Below are 18,887 nucleotides of genomic sequence, written 5' to 3'. Positions count from 1 at the left end.
CGAGTTAGCTGAAATTTGATACGCGTTCTCTTTTGTCCCCTTACAACCACCTCAATTGTAGTACATATAGGTCCATAAAAAGATTTACCTCACGTTTATACTTGATTGGATTTTAAGCCTCAATTTCTACCCTTTTGAGCCGAAATTTAGCATGTGAAGAACGTTTAAGCCTTATGGACAGATTTTGCCAATATATGTTCCTAAATATAGATAGAACCCCATGAAATCTCCCGATTTTAATGCTTGAGTACCTAGAATCCTAGTGTTAAGCCCTGTTTGCACTTTTTTCTTTCAGTGTATAGTAACTCGAATTATTGCTCTAATTATTTAGTGAAAACAATGGTTTAGCAAATAGAAATAATAGCTAATCAGTGTGATACAACAAGTTTTCAACTAACTAAAAAACAATGTATCAATTATCTGATCACTATAAGCCAATAGATAAGAGTGATGTAGCTCATAGACTGAAAGGTATACTGAACATGTCAACTACGTTTGTAAGACCTTGCAATATCGCATAAGGAGATGATAGCCAATTGCAATATTTTATATCTAGAATCTATGTTGTTGGTGTTGAGCATTTCTGCAGGAATAAATAGTGTTTTCATACATGTTTTATACCCACCACCATAGGATGAGGGTATACTAATCTAGTCATTCCGTTTGTAACACCACGAAATATTCGTCTAAGACCCCATCTCACATATAAAATTCAAATTGTGTTTGTTTGTTCCGTATAGACTCAAAAACGGCTGAACCGATTACCTTGAAATTTTCACAGATTGTGTAGGTTGGTCTGGAATAAAACATAGGCTATATAACTTTTTTGATATTGGGAGGGGGCGGACCCTCCCCCTTACCCCAAAAGTACTACCCAAAAATAAAAGTGGACCGATCGGGACAATATGGGATTCAAATGAAAGGTATTCAAGAGCAGAATACGAGTTTCATAATGAAAGTTGGGTCCAAGTACGTGGGGGGGGGCGCCCCAGCCCTAAAACCCCTGAAAATAGATTTGTTGGACGATCATGACAATATGGGACTCAAATGAAAGGTATTCGAGAGTAGATTACGAATATGGTCAGGAAGTAGGAATAGGCTACGTACAATGTGAATATCAAATGAAAAGTAGATAACGAATCTGGCATACAAAATTTATGTCGAAGTATAGGGTGTCACCCCACCCCCACAAAAACGCCCAAAATGGGCACATTAGCCAATCACGGTTATATGGGACTTGGTTTGTTTGTTCCGTATAGATTGAAACACGGCAGAACCGATTACCTTGAAATTTTCACAGATTGTGTAGGTTGGTCTGGAAGGAAACATAGGCCATATAACTTTTTTGATATTGGTAGGGGGCGGACCCTCCCCCTTACCCCAAAAGTACTATCTAAAAATAAAAGTGGACTGATCGGGACAATATGGGATTCAAATGAAAGGTATTCAAAAGTAGAATACGATTTTCATAATAAAAGTTGGGTCCAAGTACGTGGGGGCCGCCCCAGCCCTAAAACCCCTTAAAATAGATTTGTTGGACGATCATGACAATATGGGACTCAAATGAAAGGTATTCGAGAGTAGATTACGAATGTGGTCAGGAAGTAGGAATAGGCTACGTACAATGTGGTTATCAAATGAAAAGTAGATAACGAATCTGGCATACAAATTCATGTCGAAGTATAGGGTGTAACCCCACCCCCACAAAAACGCCCAAAATGGGCACATTAGCCAATCACGGTTATATGGGGCTCGGTTTGTTTGTTCCGTATAGACTGAAACACGGCAGAACCGATTTACTCGAAATTTTCGCATATTGTGTAGGTTGGTCTGGAAGGAAACATAGGTAACATATAATTTTTCGGTATCAGAAGGGGGACTGACCCTCCCCCTTATGCCAAAAACACCACCCAAAATCAAAAGTGGACCCATCAGGACAATATGGGTATCAAATGAATGGTATTGGACAGTAGAATACGAATATGATATTAAAATTTGAGTCTAAGTACCCAACGGGCCGCCGCAAACCCAAAACTCCCCCAAATAGCCATATTGGACGTTCATTTCAATATGGGGCTCAAATGAAAGGTATTCGGGAGTAGATTTCGAATCCGGCATACAAAATCAGATCGAAGTATAGGGCGTCACACCACCCTTCAAAAACGGCATTAGACCCATTATGACTATATGGTACTTGGCTGAACCGATTTTCTTAAAATGTTCATAGATTGTGTAGGTTTGTCTGGAAGTAAACATAGGCTATATAATTTTTAAATATCGGATGGAGGCGGACCCTCACCGTTACCCCAAAAACGCCACCCATATCCGAAAGTGGTCCGATTGGCACAATGAAAGCTATTGGAGACCAGAAAATGAATATGGTATTAAAATTTGGGTCCAAATAACCAGTGGCCCCCCAACCCCAGATATATTCAAAGTTCATATCAATATGGGAATCAAATGAAAAGTATTAGGCAGTAGATTACAAATATGCCATAAAACATTAGGTCCAAGTAATGGGAGGTCGGCCACCTCCAAATACCCCCATCTAGGTATATTAGCCGACCATGTCTATATGGGACTCAAATGATAGGAATTAGGGAGTAGATTACGAATATGACATTAAAATTTGCGTTCAAGTCTAGGTGGCGTTTTTCCTCCTAACGAAACGTCAAATGGGTTATTCGACACATTATGACAACAAAGGACTCAAATGAAAGGTATTTGAGAGTAGAAAACGAATTTGATATCCAATTTTGGAGCCAAGTGTTTTGGGGTACGCCCTAAAGCACCCCCTAAACTGAACTTAATTTCCGTAAGGAATAAAGAACGAATTTGATATGTATTTTCAGTGCAAAGTGCCGGTGGCCGCCCCAGCCCCAAAACACCCTCAAAACGGTTCATATTTACCGGCCATGTCAATATGGAGCTAAAAATAAAGGGATTAGGAAGTGCAGCACAAATTTGATATCCATATCTGAGTCGAAATGTCTGAAGTGACATCCCTCCCCTAATGAGAACATTATCCTAAGAAAGAACATTACCACCAGGAACCGAGAAGGGGCAAATTCTCACACATCAATGAGTGCTTTCCGATTCAAGTTTAAACTCAATGATAAGGGACCCTTTTTTATAGTCGAGTCCGACTGGCGTCCCGCAGTGCGACACTTCTTTGGGGAAATTTTTTTAAATGACTATGCATGGCATTGTACCTCGCAAATGTCGCCAACATTAAGAGGGGATAAACACCACTTTGTCCGATGTTCTCGCCAGGATTCGAACGCGTTCAGCGTCATAGGCTACAATGCCACGAATTGGATATCAGCATTCAGGTTGAATTGTCCCCACCCTAAAATGATATTAGAGAGTTAAAGAAGGCGCAGCGGAGCGGGCCCGGTTCGGCTAGTAAAGTAAAGGGTGATTTTTTTGAGGTTAGGATTTTCATGCATTAGTATTTGACAGATCACGTGGGATTTCAGACATGGTGTCAAAGAGAAAGATGCTCAGTATGCTTTGACATTTCATCATGAATAGACTTACTAACGAGCAACGCTTGCAAATCATTGAATTTTATTATCAAAATCAGTGTTCGGTTCGAAATGTGTTCATTCACCGTAACGTTGCGTCCAACAGCATCTTTGAAAAAATACGGTCCAATGATTCCACCAGCGTACAAACCACACCAAACACTCCAAATGCGGCAATTTTGCTTATTTACGTAGCCATTCAACCAGAAATGAGCCTCATCGCTGAACAAAATTTGTCAAAATTTGAACACATTTCGAACCGAACACTGATTTTGGTAATAAAATTCAATGATTTGCAAGCGTTGCTCGTTAGTAAGTCTATTTATGATGAAATGTCAAAGCATACTGAGCATCTTTCTCTTTGACACCATGTCTGAAATCCCACGTGATCTGTCAAATACTAATGCATGAAAATCCTAACCTCAAAAAAATCACCCTTTATATATATTCTTGATCATCTGGCCGTTCTTATACCCTAGATCGTATATCCGTCCGTTCGTCGAAATCACGATAGAGGTCGAACGCGTAAAGCTAGCCGCTTGAACAGATACTTAATATCGATGTAGGTCGTTGGAGATTGCAAATGGGCATATCGGTTCAAATTTAGATATAGCTTCCATATAAACGGATCTCCCTATTTGACTTCCTGAGCCTTTGAAAGCCGCAATTTGTGTACGATCTGGCTGAAATTTTGCACGTAGTGTACCGTTAAGACTTCTTACATCTGTGTCAAGCAAAGTCCGAGTCGGTTTATAACCTGTTATAGCTCCCATATAAACCAATCTCCCGATTTAACTTTTTGAACCCTTATAAGCCGCAATTTTTGTCCGATTTGGCTAAAATTTTGCAGATAGTGTTCTTTTATGACTTTCAATAGGTAAAGTACGGTCGAAATCGGTCTATAACCTGATACAGCTCCCATATAAACCGATCTCCTGATCTGACTTCTTCAGCCTCCGGATGCCGTAATTTTTGTCCGATGTGGCTGAAATTTTGCAGGTAGGTCTTTTATTATGACTTTCGATAACTGTGTCTAGTACGGTCTAAATAGGTCAAGAACCTGATATAGCTCCCATATAAACCGATCTCCCGATTTAAATTCTTGAGCCCCTGGAAGACGCAATTTTCGTCCAATTTGGCTGAAATTTTGCACGTAGTGCTTTATTATGACTTTCGACAACTGTGGCTAGTACGGTCTAAATAGGTCAAGAACCTGATATAGCTCCCATATAGACCGATCTCCCGATTTTACTTCATCAGCTCCTGGAAGCCGAAACTTTCTTTCGATTTCGCTGAAATTTTGCGTGTAGTGTTCTGTTATGACTTCCAACAACTGCGCCATGTACGGTCCAAATCGGTGTATAACCTGATATTGCTCCCATATTCCCCGATCTCCCGATTTTACTTCTTGAGCCCTTACAAGCCGCAATTTTTGTCCGATTTGGCTGCAATTTTGCAAGTAGTGTTTTATTATAACTTTCGACAACAGTGCCTAGTACGGTCTAAAAAGGTCAAAAACCTGATATAGCTCCCATATAGACCGATCTCCCGGTTTTACTTTATCAGCTCCTGGAAGCCGAAACTTTCTTTCGATTTCAACAACTGCTCCAAGTACGGTCCAAATCGGTGTATAACCTGATATAGCTCCCATATAAACCGATCGCCCGATTTGACTTCTTAAGCCCTTAAAAGCCGCAATTTTGTTCAGATTTGGCTGAAATTTTGCATGTAGTGTTCTGTTATTACTTCCAACAACTTTGCCAATTACGGTCTAAATTGGTCTAAAACCTGATATAGCTCCTATATAAACTGATCACCCGATTTAACTTCTTGAGTCGTTACAAGCCGCAATTTTTGTCCGATTTGGCTGAAATTTTGCATGCGATGTTTTGTTGTGACTTCCAACAACTTTTTCAAGTACGGTCCAAATCGGTCTATAACCTAATATAGCTCTCATATAAACCGATCTCCCGATCATCTCTGTTCTTAGAAGCTTTAATTTTCGCTGGTTTGACAGAAGTTTGGTAATAGGAATAAAATTATGCCCTTCAACTAAATTAAGTATGTATAAATTTTTAGCAGAATCCATGGTGGTGGGTTCCCAAGATTCGGCCCGGCCGAACTTAACATGAATTTACTGGTTAAATGGTCATATGTCTGCAAAATGTATGCAAATCTAGGTACTTGAATAGGAGGCATCCATAGTTAAACGAAAACATTTAAACAGTTGGCGTGTATCATACAACACATCGAAAGTCTTTGATAAGGCAAAAGCTTCAATGACCATACCATGGCACGTCTTGGTCTGGCGACGGCATTTGCTGGTTTTATTCTAATCTCATATGCATAGATCCATGATTCGTCACCTGTGACAAAGCATTTGAGTTTCCGAGTTTGTATTTCTTTAACATTTGTCGTGCCGCAATCGTCCAGAGCATTTTTTGTGCAATCATCAATGAAAAATCCAACAAGAATATCTATTTTTTCAAGGCCAAATAAACCTACAGTATTTTATAGATACTTGTCGTACTAATGCCCAAAGATGTCCCATGCGCACGATATATCAAATGTCGGTATTGCTTTAGCATCTCACGCACATCTCCCTGGTTTCCCACAAAACAAGATAAATTGAACGACATTGACAAAATTCATCCTGCAAGGAAGGGTATGCGACATTGACAGTGGATTCTAATGGCGCTCCATCACTAAAAGCCAAAAAACGTTTACAGATGATTTAACTTGAAATGCGATAGCTCGATGGTAAATATCATTTTCATACCCTCCATCATAGGATAGGGGGTATACTTATTTGTAATACTTTTGTAATAAAGCGAAATATTGATCTGAGACTCACTAATGTTAATTTTTTTAAACGTCTTGACGTGCTAAATCGTTTTAGCCATGTATGTCAGTCTATCAAGAGCACGCAAACTTACGAATGGCTAAAGCTAGGCGCTTAAAAGTTTGAACAAATGTTACCTTTTAGTGAAGGTTGGATGGGATTGTAAATGGGCCATATCGATCCGTTTTTTGATATAACTGCCATATAAACCGATCTCGGATCTTGATTTCTAGAGCCCTCAGAGGGCGCAATTCCTATTCCATTTGGCTAGAATTTTGCAAGAAGTGTTCTGTTACGACTTCCAACAGCCATGACAAGAAAGGTTCAAATCGGTCTATAACCTAATATAGGTCCCATGTAAACCGGTCTCTAGATCATCCTTGTTCAGTTCCTAGAAGCTTTAATCTTTGCTGGTTTAACAGAAGTTTGGTATGTAGAATAAAATTATGCCCTTCAACTAAATTTATTTTTCATAAATTTTCAGCAGAACCCATGGTGGTGGGTTCTCAAGATTCGGTCCGGCCGAACTTAGCACACTTTTGCTTGTTATTTGTTTGTCTTTTCCAGCTTTATGACATAAAGAAACATTCCATTTTAAATAGCCAGTTTAGGGTATAGATAAGCACACCGGGCCAGCTAGTCTTATATATAAAATTCAATTTGTGTTTGTTTGTTCCGTATAGACTCAAAAACGGCTGAACCGATTACCTTGAAATTTTCATAGATTGTGTAGGTTAGTCTAGATCATGACAATATGGGACTTAAATGAAAGGTATTCGGGAGTAGATTACGAATATGGTCAGGAAGTAGGAATAAGCTTTATAATTTGTTGACTACGGAAGGCGGCGGACCCTCCCCCTTTACCTCAAAATCAAAAGTGAACCGATCGGGACAATATGGGTAACAAATTAAAGGTATTGGCTAATAGAATACGAATATGACATTAACATTTGGGTCAAAGTACCCATCCGGCCGCGCCAACCCCGAAATTCCCCCAAACAGACATATTGGCCGTTCATGTCGATATGGGCCTCAAATAAAAGGTATTCGGGAGTAGATTACGAGTCTGGCGTACAAAATTAGTTTGAAGTATAGGGGGTCACCCTATCTCCCAAAAATGCCTTAAATGGACATATGACCCATCATGGCTATATGGAACTCGGTTATTTTGTTTGTTCCGTAGAATCAAAAACAGCTGAAACGATTTTCTTAAAATTTTCACAGGGCGGTCCCTCCCCCTTACCCCAAAAACGTTACCCAAAACCAAAAGTGGACCGATGGGCACAATATGGTTATCAAATCAAAGGTATTGGAGACTAGAAAACAAATATCGTATTAAAATTTTGGTCCAAGTACCCAGCGGGCCCTCCCCCAACCCCAAAATTCCTCTAAACAGATATTTTTGAAGTTCCTATCAATATGGGACTCAAATGAATAGTATTCAACATGAGACTACAATATGGCATAAAAAATTAGGTCCAAGTAATGGGAGGTCGTCCCACCCCCAAACACAAATGGGCATATTAGCCGACCATGGCTATGTGAGACTCAAAAGAAAGGTATTTAGGAGTAGATAACGAATATGACATTAAAATTTGCGTTCAAGTCCTGGTGGCGCTTTTCCTTCCAAAAATACATCAAATAGGTTAATTATGACAATATGGGAATCAAATGAAAGGTATTTGAGGGTAGAACAAGAATTTTATATCCAATTTTGGAACCAAGTGTTTGGGGTTACGCCCTAAAGCACCTTCTAAAGTGAACTTCATTTCCGATTATGGCAACATGGAGCTCAACTCATCGGTATTTGGGAGTAAAGAACGAATTTGATATCTATTTTCAGAGCGAAGTGCCGATGGCCGCCCCAGCCCCAAAACTCCCTCCAAACGGTTCATATCTACCGACCATGGCAATACTGGGCTGAAATAAATGGGATTTCGGAGTAGAGCACAAATTTTATATCCATATTTGATTCGAAATCTCTGAGATACCATCCCTCCCCTAAAAACCACTTCTCATTGCACTTATTTAAAAAACACCATATCTCGGAGATTGGTAATGCGAATTGTTCGAATTTTTTTGCACTCTCACAGTAGAAACAAAATATGGCTTCTATTGTTGGAGTCGGGTGCCTCGGGGGCCATCCATCAATCACGACAATATAGAGCTCAAACGAAAGATGCTTTAGAGAAAAAAAAAAAAAAAAACAAATTTGATATTCAATTGAAGAGCCATGTGTTTGGGGAATTGCCCCACCCGAAAATACCTCTCTATTATATAAAAGTGAACTATGTGGAATGATTTTCGGAAAATTGATACTAAATTTCGGGACACAGACCCTGGGGTCCGCCTCAACCTCAAACAGAACTTATTTGCCGTTCATGCCATTATAGGGCTGTTATAAAAAGTATTTGAAATTACAGCACGAAGCTCATATTTACTTTAAGGGCCAAGTGTCTGAGTGGCCAACCCACCCCCGAAATACCCCCTTAAAAATACGATAATATAAGACTAAGAAAAAAAATTAAAAGCGTGCTAAATTCGGCCGGGCCGAATCTTATATACCCTCCACCATGGATCGCATTTGTCGAGTTCTTTTCCCGGCATCTCTTCTTAGGCAAAACAGGATATAAGAAAAGATTGGCTCTGCCATTAGAGCGATATCAAGATATGGACCGATTTGGACTACAATTAAATTATATGTTGGAGACCTGTGTAAAGTGTCAGCCAGTTCGAATAAGAATTGCGCCCTTTGAGGGCTCAAGAAGTAAAAAAGAGAGATTGATTTATATGGGAGCTGTATCGGACTATAGACCGATTCAGACCATAATAAACACGTATGTTGATGGTCATGAGAGGATCCGTCGTACAAAATTTCAGGCAAATCGGATAATAATTGCGCACTCTAGAGGCACAAGAAGTCAAGACCCAAGATCGGTTTATATGATAGCTATATCAGGTTATGAACCGATTTGGACCATACTTGGCACAGTTGTTGGATATCATAACAAAACACGTCGTGCAAATTTTCATTCAAATCGGATAAGAATTGCGCACTCTAGACGCTCAAGAAGTGAAGACCGAAGATCGGTTTATATGGCAGCTATATCAAAAGATGAACCCATTTACAATACCAACCGACCTACACTAATAAGAAGTATTTGTGCAAAATTTCAAGCGGCTAGCTTTACTCCTTTGGAAGTTAGCCTGCTAGCCATGTCCGTCCGTCTGTCCGTCCGTCTGTCTGTCGAAAGCACGCTAACTTCCGAAGGAGTAAAGCTAGCCGCTTGAAATTTTGCACAAATACTTTTTATTAGTTATTAGTGTCGGTTGGTATTGCAAATGGGCCATATCGGTACATGTTTTGATATAGCTGCCATTCAAACCGATCTTGGGTCTTGACTTCTTGAGACTCTAGAGGGCGCAATTCTTATCCAATTTGAATGAATTTTGGCACGTAGTATTTTGTTATGATATCCAACAACTGTGCCAAGTATGGTTCAAATCAGTTCATAACCTGATATAGCTGTCATATAAACAGATCTGGGGACTTGACTTCTTGAGCTTCTAGAGGGCTCAATTTCTATCCGATTTGGCTGAAATTTCGCAAGACGTTTTTTATTGTTACTTTCAACAACTATATCAAATAAAGTACAAGTCGGTTCATAACCTGATATAGCTGCCATATAAACCGATCTGGGATCTTGACTTCTTGAGTCTCTAGAGGTCGCAATTATTATCCGATTTGCCTGAAATTTTGTACGACGGATTCTCTCATGACCATTAACATACGTGTTTATTATGGTCTGAATGGGTCTATAGGCCGATACAGCTCCCATATAAATCGATCTCTCTATTTTACTTCTTGAGCCCCCAAAGGGCGCAATTCTTATTCGAATTGGCTGACACTATACACAGGTCTCCAACTCTCCAACATATAATTTAATTGTGGTCCAAACCGGACCATATCTTGATATCGCTTTAATAGCAGAGCAAATCTTTTCTTATATCCTTTTTTTTTGCCTAAGAAGAGATGCCGGGAAAAGAACTCGACAAATGTGATCCATGGTGGAGGGTATATAAGACTCGGCCCGGCCGAACTTAGCACGCTTTTACTTGTTAATATGAAATTCGTTCTTATTTTGAGTCCCATATTGTCCCGATCGGACCACTTTTTTTGGGTAGTACTTTTGGGGTAAGGGGGAGGGCCCCCCCCCCCCCCCCCCTGTCCGATATCAAAATATCATATAGTCTATGTTTCCTTCCAAACCAACCTACACTATCTGTGAAAATTTCAAGGTAATCGGTCCAGCCGTTTTTGAGTCTATACGGAACATACCGACAAATAAACACAGATTCAATTTTATATATAAGATTAGTTTTTATAACCTTTTACTGCTCACATTTTGTATCGTTAGACCCTAATATACAACAGTTTTAGCGGAATTATCTAATGCGCTGTACTTACCAACAAAAAAAAAGTATATAATTTATGTTCGATGTGTATTTTTTCAGTTTAATTTTGTAAACTTATTAGCTTAGTGCGTCTTGTTAGAGCCAAATGATGGGCATTAAATGATATATTCGACTTGTCATCGTAAAAGCAAAACTATTTTACATTGCCTTCTTTATTTATAGATGAATTATTCGTCAGACATGTCAAAACAAATGCTTTACTGATATCAACACTTAATAAATTACAATGCATTAACATGCAACAATTCTTTTTTTTTATTATTTTTCTATTAATTCACTTTTCTATTGTATTGTAAAGATTGGAATTTTTAGCTCTTTTAATATTCACTTTGTAGAATATGGAAATTTTTCGTTAAGATTTTGAACAATTCTTTTATACTTTCTTAAAAAACACTGCCTTAATGCACTTTCACCTACCCCGTAGACATGGCACTTTCATGCTTTTGTTCTTTAATTGCACTCCAACAATTTGTGTGTGAGCCATACATTAGAGATTATTTAATTTGCTTTACAATTCAACCATATAAGAAAGCTTTTATAAATTAGTTGATTTTTTTTTCTTTCGTTTCGATTTATTTTCTTTTTACTTCTCTCACAACAATCACTTCAAACAAATGTAATTTATTCACCGGCTTATTTCGCAGTCGCGCCAAAATTTGCCGTTTGATACACTCCTATGACGGAGGCCGCAAGAAAACTTGTTGCTTCCGAGTTCCGGGGACCATCAAGAGTGTGTAAAAAAAACGTTAGTGATTTTTTTTTGCCCAATAGCTCGCGTGAGCATTAGTTTATGACTTCAAGAACGACAACGACAACAAGACCACCGTGACACACATCTGAGCTCTTTGGTGGACAACACAGAAGTGTTTCAAGTGAAAAACTGTTGCGAATGTTTTCCAAACACGAAACCAAACGCACACACATGCTCACCCACCCATATAGCACATGCTACGTATGAAAGCTTTAATCGAGAAAGGTAAACACTATGCAAAAAACAAAACTTTTCTTTGCGCTCAAATACTGAATGGAACCTTCCTCAAATCTTTAAGTTCTTAACGAGCAAAGTAACGGTATCTCAAGTTTAAAAACAAAATGGAATTATTCGCTCGGGTACTAAAGCAGCAATCGTCTTAATGTAAAAAAGCTCAGCGAAAAGCTTTTTGTGGATTTTGGTTTATTCGAAAAGAGAAAAGGAGAGCTTTTGGAAAAGTTTGCATATCTACGCATCCAAGTGGATTTTGTTCAATGTTTTAGTTTCACTAAAGGGAGTCTTGTAATAAAAACTAAGTAAAACCAGTAGGGAAGGGCAAAAGTAGGGCGGTGCTAACTGTTTAATAGACTACACCTATCCTTTAAGTACAAAGTGGGAGCTTTATCCAATTCTGAACCAATTTTGATGGACCTCGGCTGATGTTTTCAGATGAGTAATTAAACAATCCATATCAAATTTCCAGTTATAGCAACTACGGTTGACAAATGACAACATTATTGCAAATTACGCAGAATCTGACGAACATACATAGGGAGCTATATCTAAACTGAAACGATTTCGAGCAAACTTCTCAGATATTGTGGGAGTCGTAGAGGAAAGCGTTATTCAAAATTTTGGCAAGATTGGTCAATAAATGCGCTTGCAGTGGCTCTAGAAGTGAAAATTGTGCGATATACATATATGGCAGCTATATGTAAATCTGAACCGATTTCTATGAAATTCACCAGTCATAAGAAAATCGTTCCTGCCAAATTACAAGAGAATCGGTTAACTAATGAGCACATTATTGCAATAGTTCTCCAAATCGGACGAACATATGTATGGGGGCTATATCTAAATCTGAACCGATATCGAGCAAACTTCTCAGATATTCTGGTAGTCGTCGAGGAAAGCGTTGGTCAATAAATGCGCTTGCAGTGGTTCTAGGAGTGAAAATCAGGCGATATATATATTTGGGAGCTATATCTAAATCTGAACCGATTTCTATGAAATTCACCAATAATGTCGAGAGTCAAGAGGAAACCCTTCCTGCCAAAACTCGACAGAATCGGTTAACAAATGACCACGTTATTGGAATATTAGTCAATATCGGTCGAACATATATATGGGATCCAGGGACGTAGCCAGGATTTTATTTTTGGTGGGGCCACCCACATTTTTTCAAAATCGAAAATTGCCAAAATTCTTGTTACAGTGGAATTGGTAAAGATACCTCAATTTTGTTTTTAATTCGGTGCAGGAACTGACACATCGGCAACGACATTTGATTATGAAGTCAGAGCTGAATTTTGCACTGATTGCCAAAACAGTGCAAATATCTTTTGGAAGTAGCATTAATGGCTTCGAGCGGCTGACAACGGCAACTGCTCTTGCTGCTGCTCCATGTGCCCAGGTTCGCATTAACGACAAAAAATACCCATGAATAAAGCAGCCTTAGAAAAATTCTAGCTCGGGTTGGGATAGATGTATGGCAATGAAATTTGGATTGGCGTAAAGTAGACGACTGAAACCAGTTACAACAATTTTTCCCGTTATGTTTTGGGGGAAATTTGGCTTGTCGAAAGTCGGAAATTTTTTATATGGCAAAAATCAAACGAAAAAATTTCTCAAAATTCTTAGAAGTGAGATTTCTGGAACCTGTTTTAATGTCTTGTTGCATTTGATGGTTTCTATATTAAAAAATCATGTTTTAAAGAAAAAATTTCCTTAAACATTTATTAAAAAATGTTGTCTTCAAAAAAAATTTTTTGGTAGAATGTCGTCTATATGTTGTGAGCTATATTCAAATCTGAACCTATTTTTTCCAATTTCAATAGGCTTGTCTGTACCAAATTTTAAGACGATCGGATGAAAACTGCTACCTGTACTATGTACACAAATAGCCATGGACAGATAGGCAGACAGTCGGACATAGCTAAATCGAATCAGAAAGTGATTCTGAGTCGATCGGTTTATTTATCAATTCCTTATTGGTGTTACAAACAAATGCGCTAAGTTATAATACCCTGTATCATTAAACAGTAATGACAGGCTAAAGTCGACCTTTTGATACCCTACACCACATTGGACATGCAGGCTAGCAGAAGATAGATTTAAATGGCAATCTGTCATCAGATTCACTTGGACGTTTACGTCCGTTGTGATACCACAGGAACAGGAGAAGGTAGGCCTTCTACTGCCTACCGTTGAATCATACAAATCGCTTTAAAAAGCCAAACAACTTCCGAATGTTTAAATCCGCTAGCTTAGGTTAGGTAAGGTTGCATAGGTAGTAAGGCAAGGTTGTCAGATCAAAAAAATGCTCAAAGAAATGAAAACCTCAAGTGGAACTCCTTCCGACAACCAGTGCGGGACACAAATACAGCAGATGTTCTATAGTCTCTTCTTCCTCGACGTTCTCACAGCTTCTGCAGGAATCATTACTTGCAACCTTCAGTCTGTCAGCATGTTTTCCGATCAGACAGTGACCCGTCATGACGGACACAATGACTAAGAAGTCTCACAGTTGGAGTAAGTCGAAAAAAAAATAGTAAAAAGTATGCTGTGTGAGAACGGGTAGAGAAATCTCATTGAAATTTGAAATAGCTAAAGCTAAGATGTTAACGAGATCGTGCGCGAAATTTCCTAGGTTATCCGTAGTGCCTGAAAATGCCTACACAAAAGTCCGCTTGAGGTCTACAATATCTCCACTGGTTTCGGAGATATTCGAAAAAATTCTAAGAAAAAAAACGAATTAAGATATCAAAGTGTCCTTAGACAACTAAAAATAGATTCTGCCCGATTTTTTTTAACAAAAATCCCCAAAATACCCCCCTTGAGCATATATGGTTTAAAAATCGCCATTTTTTGTAAATTTTCTTTGGAGGCTACAAATGATGTTAGGTGCAAAAAATTTTTTGCATAGGTTTAGGGGACATATGGAGTAAAATGTGCCCAATCGGGGGATCTGGACTTTGGAAATTTTGAACACGAGGGGTTTTCCCATTCTTTTGATAATTTGGAGTACATAAAGCACCCGTTTTAATTGACATATCTTGCTTAAATTTTATTAGAAACGTCTACCTATCTATTCACAAAAAAAAGAAAATCAGTAAGGAAAAGAAAAAGTCGGGCGGTGCCGATATACCCTACACCACTACTGTATATGGCAGCTATATCCAAATCTGAACCGATCTGGCCAAATTGAAGAAGGATGTTGAAGGGCCTAACACAACTCACTGTCCCAAATTTCAGCAAAATAGGATTATAAATGTGACTTTTATGGCCCTAAATCGAAGGATCGGCCTATATGGCAGCTATATCCAAATCTGAACCGATCTAGGCAAAATTGACGAAGGATGTCGAAGGGCCTAACATAACTCACTGTCCCAAAATTCAGCAAAATCGGATAATAAATGTGGCTTTTATGGGCCTAAGACCCTAAATCGGTGGATCGGTCTATATGGCAGCTATATCCAAATCTAAACCTATCTGGGGTAAAATAAATAAGGATATCGAGTGGCTTATCACAACTCACTGTTCCAAATTTCAGCAAAATCGGATAGTAAATGTGGCTTTTATGGACCTAAGACCCTAAATCGGCGGATCGGTCTATATGGCAGCTATATCCAAATCTGAACCGATCTGGGCCAAAATGAATAAGGATGTCGAGGATCTTAGCAAAACTTACTGTCCCAAATTTCAGCAAAATGGGATAATAAATGTGGCTTTTATGGGCCTAAGACCCTAAATCGGGGGATCGATCTATATGGGGGCTATATCAAGTTATAGTCCAATATAGCCCATCTTCAAACTTAACCTGTTTTTGGACGAAAAAATAATCTGTGCAGAGTTAAAGCTCAAAATCTCTATGTTTAAAGACTGTAGCGTGATTTCAACAGAGAGACGTACAGCCGGAGGGACATGGCTAGATCGTCTTAGATTTTTACGCAGATCAAGAATATATATACTTTATAGGATCGGAAATGGATATTTCAATGCGTTGCAAACGGAGTGACAAAATGAAGATGCCCCCATCCTTCGGTGGTGGGTAGAAAAAATTAAAAATCAGACCATAAATGATGATTTGGCAGCCCGAAGAATTTTTCGAAATACCGAGGTGACCAAGTTTAGGAGCCTGCCAAAAGGCGCCCGGACAACCTAGGACCCTGATTTCGATCTCGCTAACACCTCAGCTCTAACCATTTCAAATTTCAAAGAGATATCTCTGTACGTTCTCATCTACGAGATCGTCTGTTCTAGCCTGCGACGGTAGACCTCTTCAAGTCCAGATAAAGTTACATTCATTTGGAGTATTCACAACCCCCAGTTTGTGACCATATTTTATTCGTTTGGGCCTAATCCCGAAAAATTAGTTCACATGTTGTCGCTAGAGGCAAGCCCGCAGAATTTCAGTTGCCCCTGAAATGTGAAAGGTAGTTCCTAGTCTCGCAAGCTCGTCTGCTCTACAATTTCAACACGTCCCTCCATCCCTCCGGCCTGAAACTCTGGACCACGAAATATCTGTGTGGCCGCCAGTCGTTTGTGGAATTTAGAGATAAGAAGTCAAAACCCCGTAGAATGAAACGGGGAGTTCGCCAAGGTGGGGTGATATCTCCGGCATTGTTTAACTTTTGCCTATCCTCTATTCCAACCCCTCCAGAAGGCTAGGAGATCGTATCATATGCGGACGATTGCACGATCATAGCATCAGTCCCCCACGCATTGGTGATATCTGCGGTGACATCTCAAGTCACTTGCATTTTTGTGATCACGCACAAAGCAATTGGCCGGTCAGTGATAAGTTACGCAGCGCCAGTGTAGTGTCGTCAGCTATGTGATACGCAGTGAAAAAATTTTCAAAACTGTCAGAATGCCGCTCTTCAAAATGCGACCGGCTGTCCCCTAAGTTATCACATGGAGACGCATGATGGAAGTCCTCAACAAGCAAAACCAAGATTTGGTCGTGGAGGAATGGAAGGTCATGCAGAAGGAAGAGAAGGAGAAAGGATCTCTCCTTGTGGTAAGCGTTGATCAAGTCTCCGTGATAAATTTGGCTAAGACTGAAAGCATGGCGTACTACGGCAGCGAGGTCGTCTTTTTTAAGATAGGGAAGACTACGATAAGCAAATATCCCCATATTGAGTCAACAGGTTATGCAGTGGCAGGACACTCAATGCCGTCGAACGGACAAGGGGCTGACGACATGACAGTAAAGGGTGCAGATATTAATCCGCCCCATGCCATTATGGACATACACGTAAGCCAGTAATCGAATTGTTGCGCGATCTAAATACTAAAAAGTAACCTCGAACAAGTAAAAAGCCGTTAAGATCGGCCGGGCCGAACTTTGGATACCCCCCACCTCGGGTATACATGTAAACCACCTTTCGTCATAGTCCGGAAAAAAATGCATAATTTATTCCCCCAAAGCATCGAAATATGGTCCGATTTGATATGAACACACGCTGGCCGTGGTTATCCGCACAGGTGGTGGACATTCATACACACTGGTAAGAAGGTTGTACGAAATGATGTGGGAATGGGCATTTATATCTTGGCGCAGATGGTCACATTAAACGTCGTTATTCGACGTCTATTTTGATAAGAGAAGTGGAATATATTTCTCACGCGATTCGTTCGCTGATGAGATCCTTCCGCGACTCGTTCGCTTCGTACTCTTCCCATCGCGACTCGTTCGCTTCCCCCACGCGACTCGTTCGCTTTGTAACGCGATCCGTTCGCTACGTTACGCGATCCGTTCGCTTTCCAACGCGACTAGTTCGCTTCCTTACGCGACTCGTTCGCTTCCTAACGCGATCCGTTCGCTTCCTAACGCGATTCGTACTCTTCCCATCGCGACTCGTTCGCTTCCCCCACGCAACTCGTTCGCTTCGTAACGCGACTCGTTCGCTTCCTAACGCGATCTGTTCGCTTCCTAACGCGACTCGTTTGCGCTCCTACGCGACTCATCCGCTTCCCTACGCGACTCGTTCGCTTCCATCCTAACTCTGCCCAGTTAGAATAGTTGTGCTGCCCGAGGTCCACGGCTAAGCCATATCCGAACCCCGAATCAGACCACGGCTGGATGTTAACCGAAAACCAGCCGAATCATTCCAATAATCATCCGTCCGAGTACCGGAAAATCTACCGAATATCAGCCGAAACATCCCAAGAACCATCCGTCCGAATACCGAAGAAATCTACCGAAAACCAGCCGATTCATCCCAAGAACCATTCGTCCGAATACCGAAGAAATCTAGCGAATACCAAGACGATCCGACCCAGCGGCTAAACTCCCGGTCTACCTAAGACAAAACCACGTTACAGATGTTTTCTTCTTCTTTGTTTTGTTATGATTTCCAACAACTGTGCCAAGAAGGGCTGAAATTGGAGCATAACCTGATATAGCTATCATATAAACCGAGCTGGGGGTCTTGATTTCTTGAGGGTGCAAATCCTATCCGATTTCGCTGAAATTTTGCATGTCGCTATGACTTTCAACAACTGTGCAAAGTATGCTTCAAATCAGTCTACAACCTGATATAGCTGCCACTCTGGCATCTCGATTGGCAGCTATCCCGCTCTGGGATCTTGACTTCTTGAGCCTCTATAGGGCGCAATTATTATCTAAATGGGTTAATTTTTGTATAACGGCTTCTCCCATGACCTTCAACATACGTGTCAAATATAGTCTGAATACTCTGATACATCTCCCCTATAAAAGGATCTCCTTATTTTAATTTTTGAGGCCCTTAAGGGCGCATTTCTTGTTCGATTTGGCTGAAATTTTATATAATGACTTCTACTATGGTCTTCAACATCCATTCCATCATGGTCCGAATCGGACCAGAACTTGATGTAGCTCCAATAGCATAGCAATTCTTTTCTTCTATCGTATCCTTTCCTTTGTTTACCTCAAAAGAGACACCAGGAAAAGAACTCGACATATCCATAGGTCCATAAGTAGATGCAGCCCCCCCCCTAAAAGAAGAAGCCTCAATTATAATTCAATTTGGCATGACTTCCCAAGTACGACCCCAATCGGTCCATAAGTTTATATAACTCGCAT

The 18,887-nt window shown here is 40.0% G+C and overlaps 1 protein-coding gene across 1 annotated transcript in view; it reads right to left on the bottom strand.

Moving 5' to 3' along the window:
• LOC106092960 (diuretic hormone receptor) overlaps positions 1–18,887 on the bottom strand; it is a 225,875-nt gene that overhangs the window by 193,670 nt on the left and 13,318 nt on the right. The gene's annotated exons all lie outside the window — the stretch shown is intronic.

This window comes from Stomoxys calcitrans, chromosome 5 (assembly GCF_963082655.1).
Source record: "Stomoxys calcitrans chromosome 5, idStoCalc2.1, whole genome shotgun sequence".
Lineage (NCBI taxonomy): Eukaryota > Metazoa > Arthropoda > Insecta > Diptera > Muscidae > Stomoxys > Stomoxys calcitrans.
The sequence above is the reverse complement of the archived record's forward strand: the minus strand, read 5'-3'. Positions and strand labels throughout refer to the sequence as shown.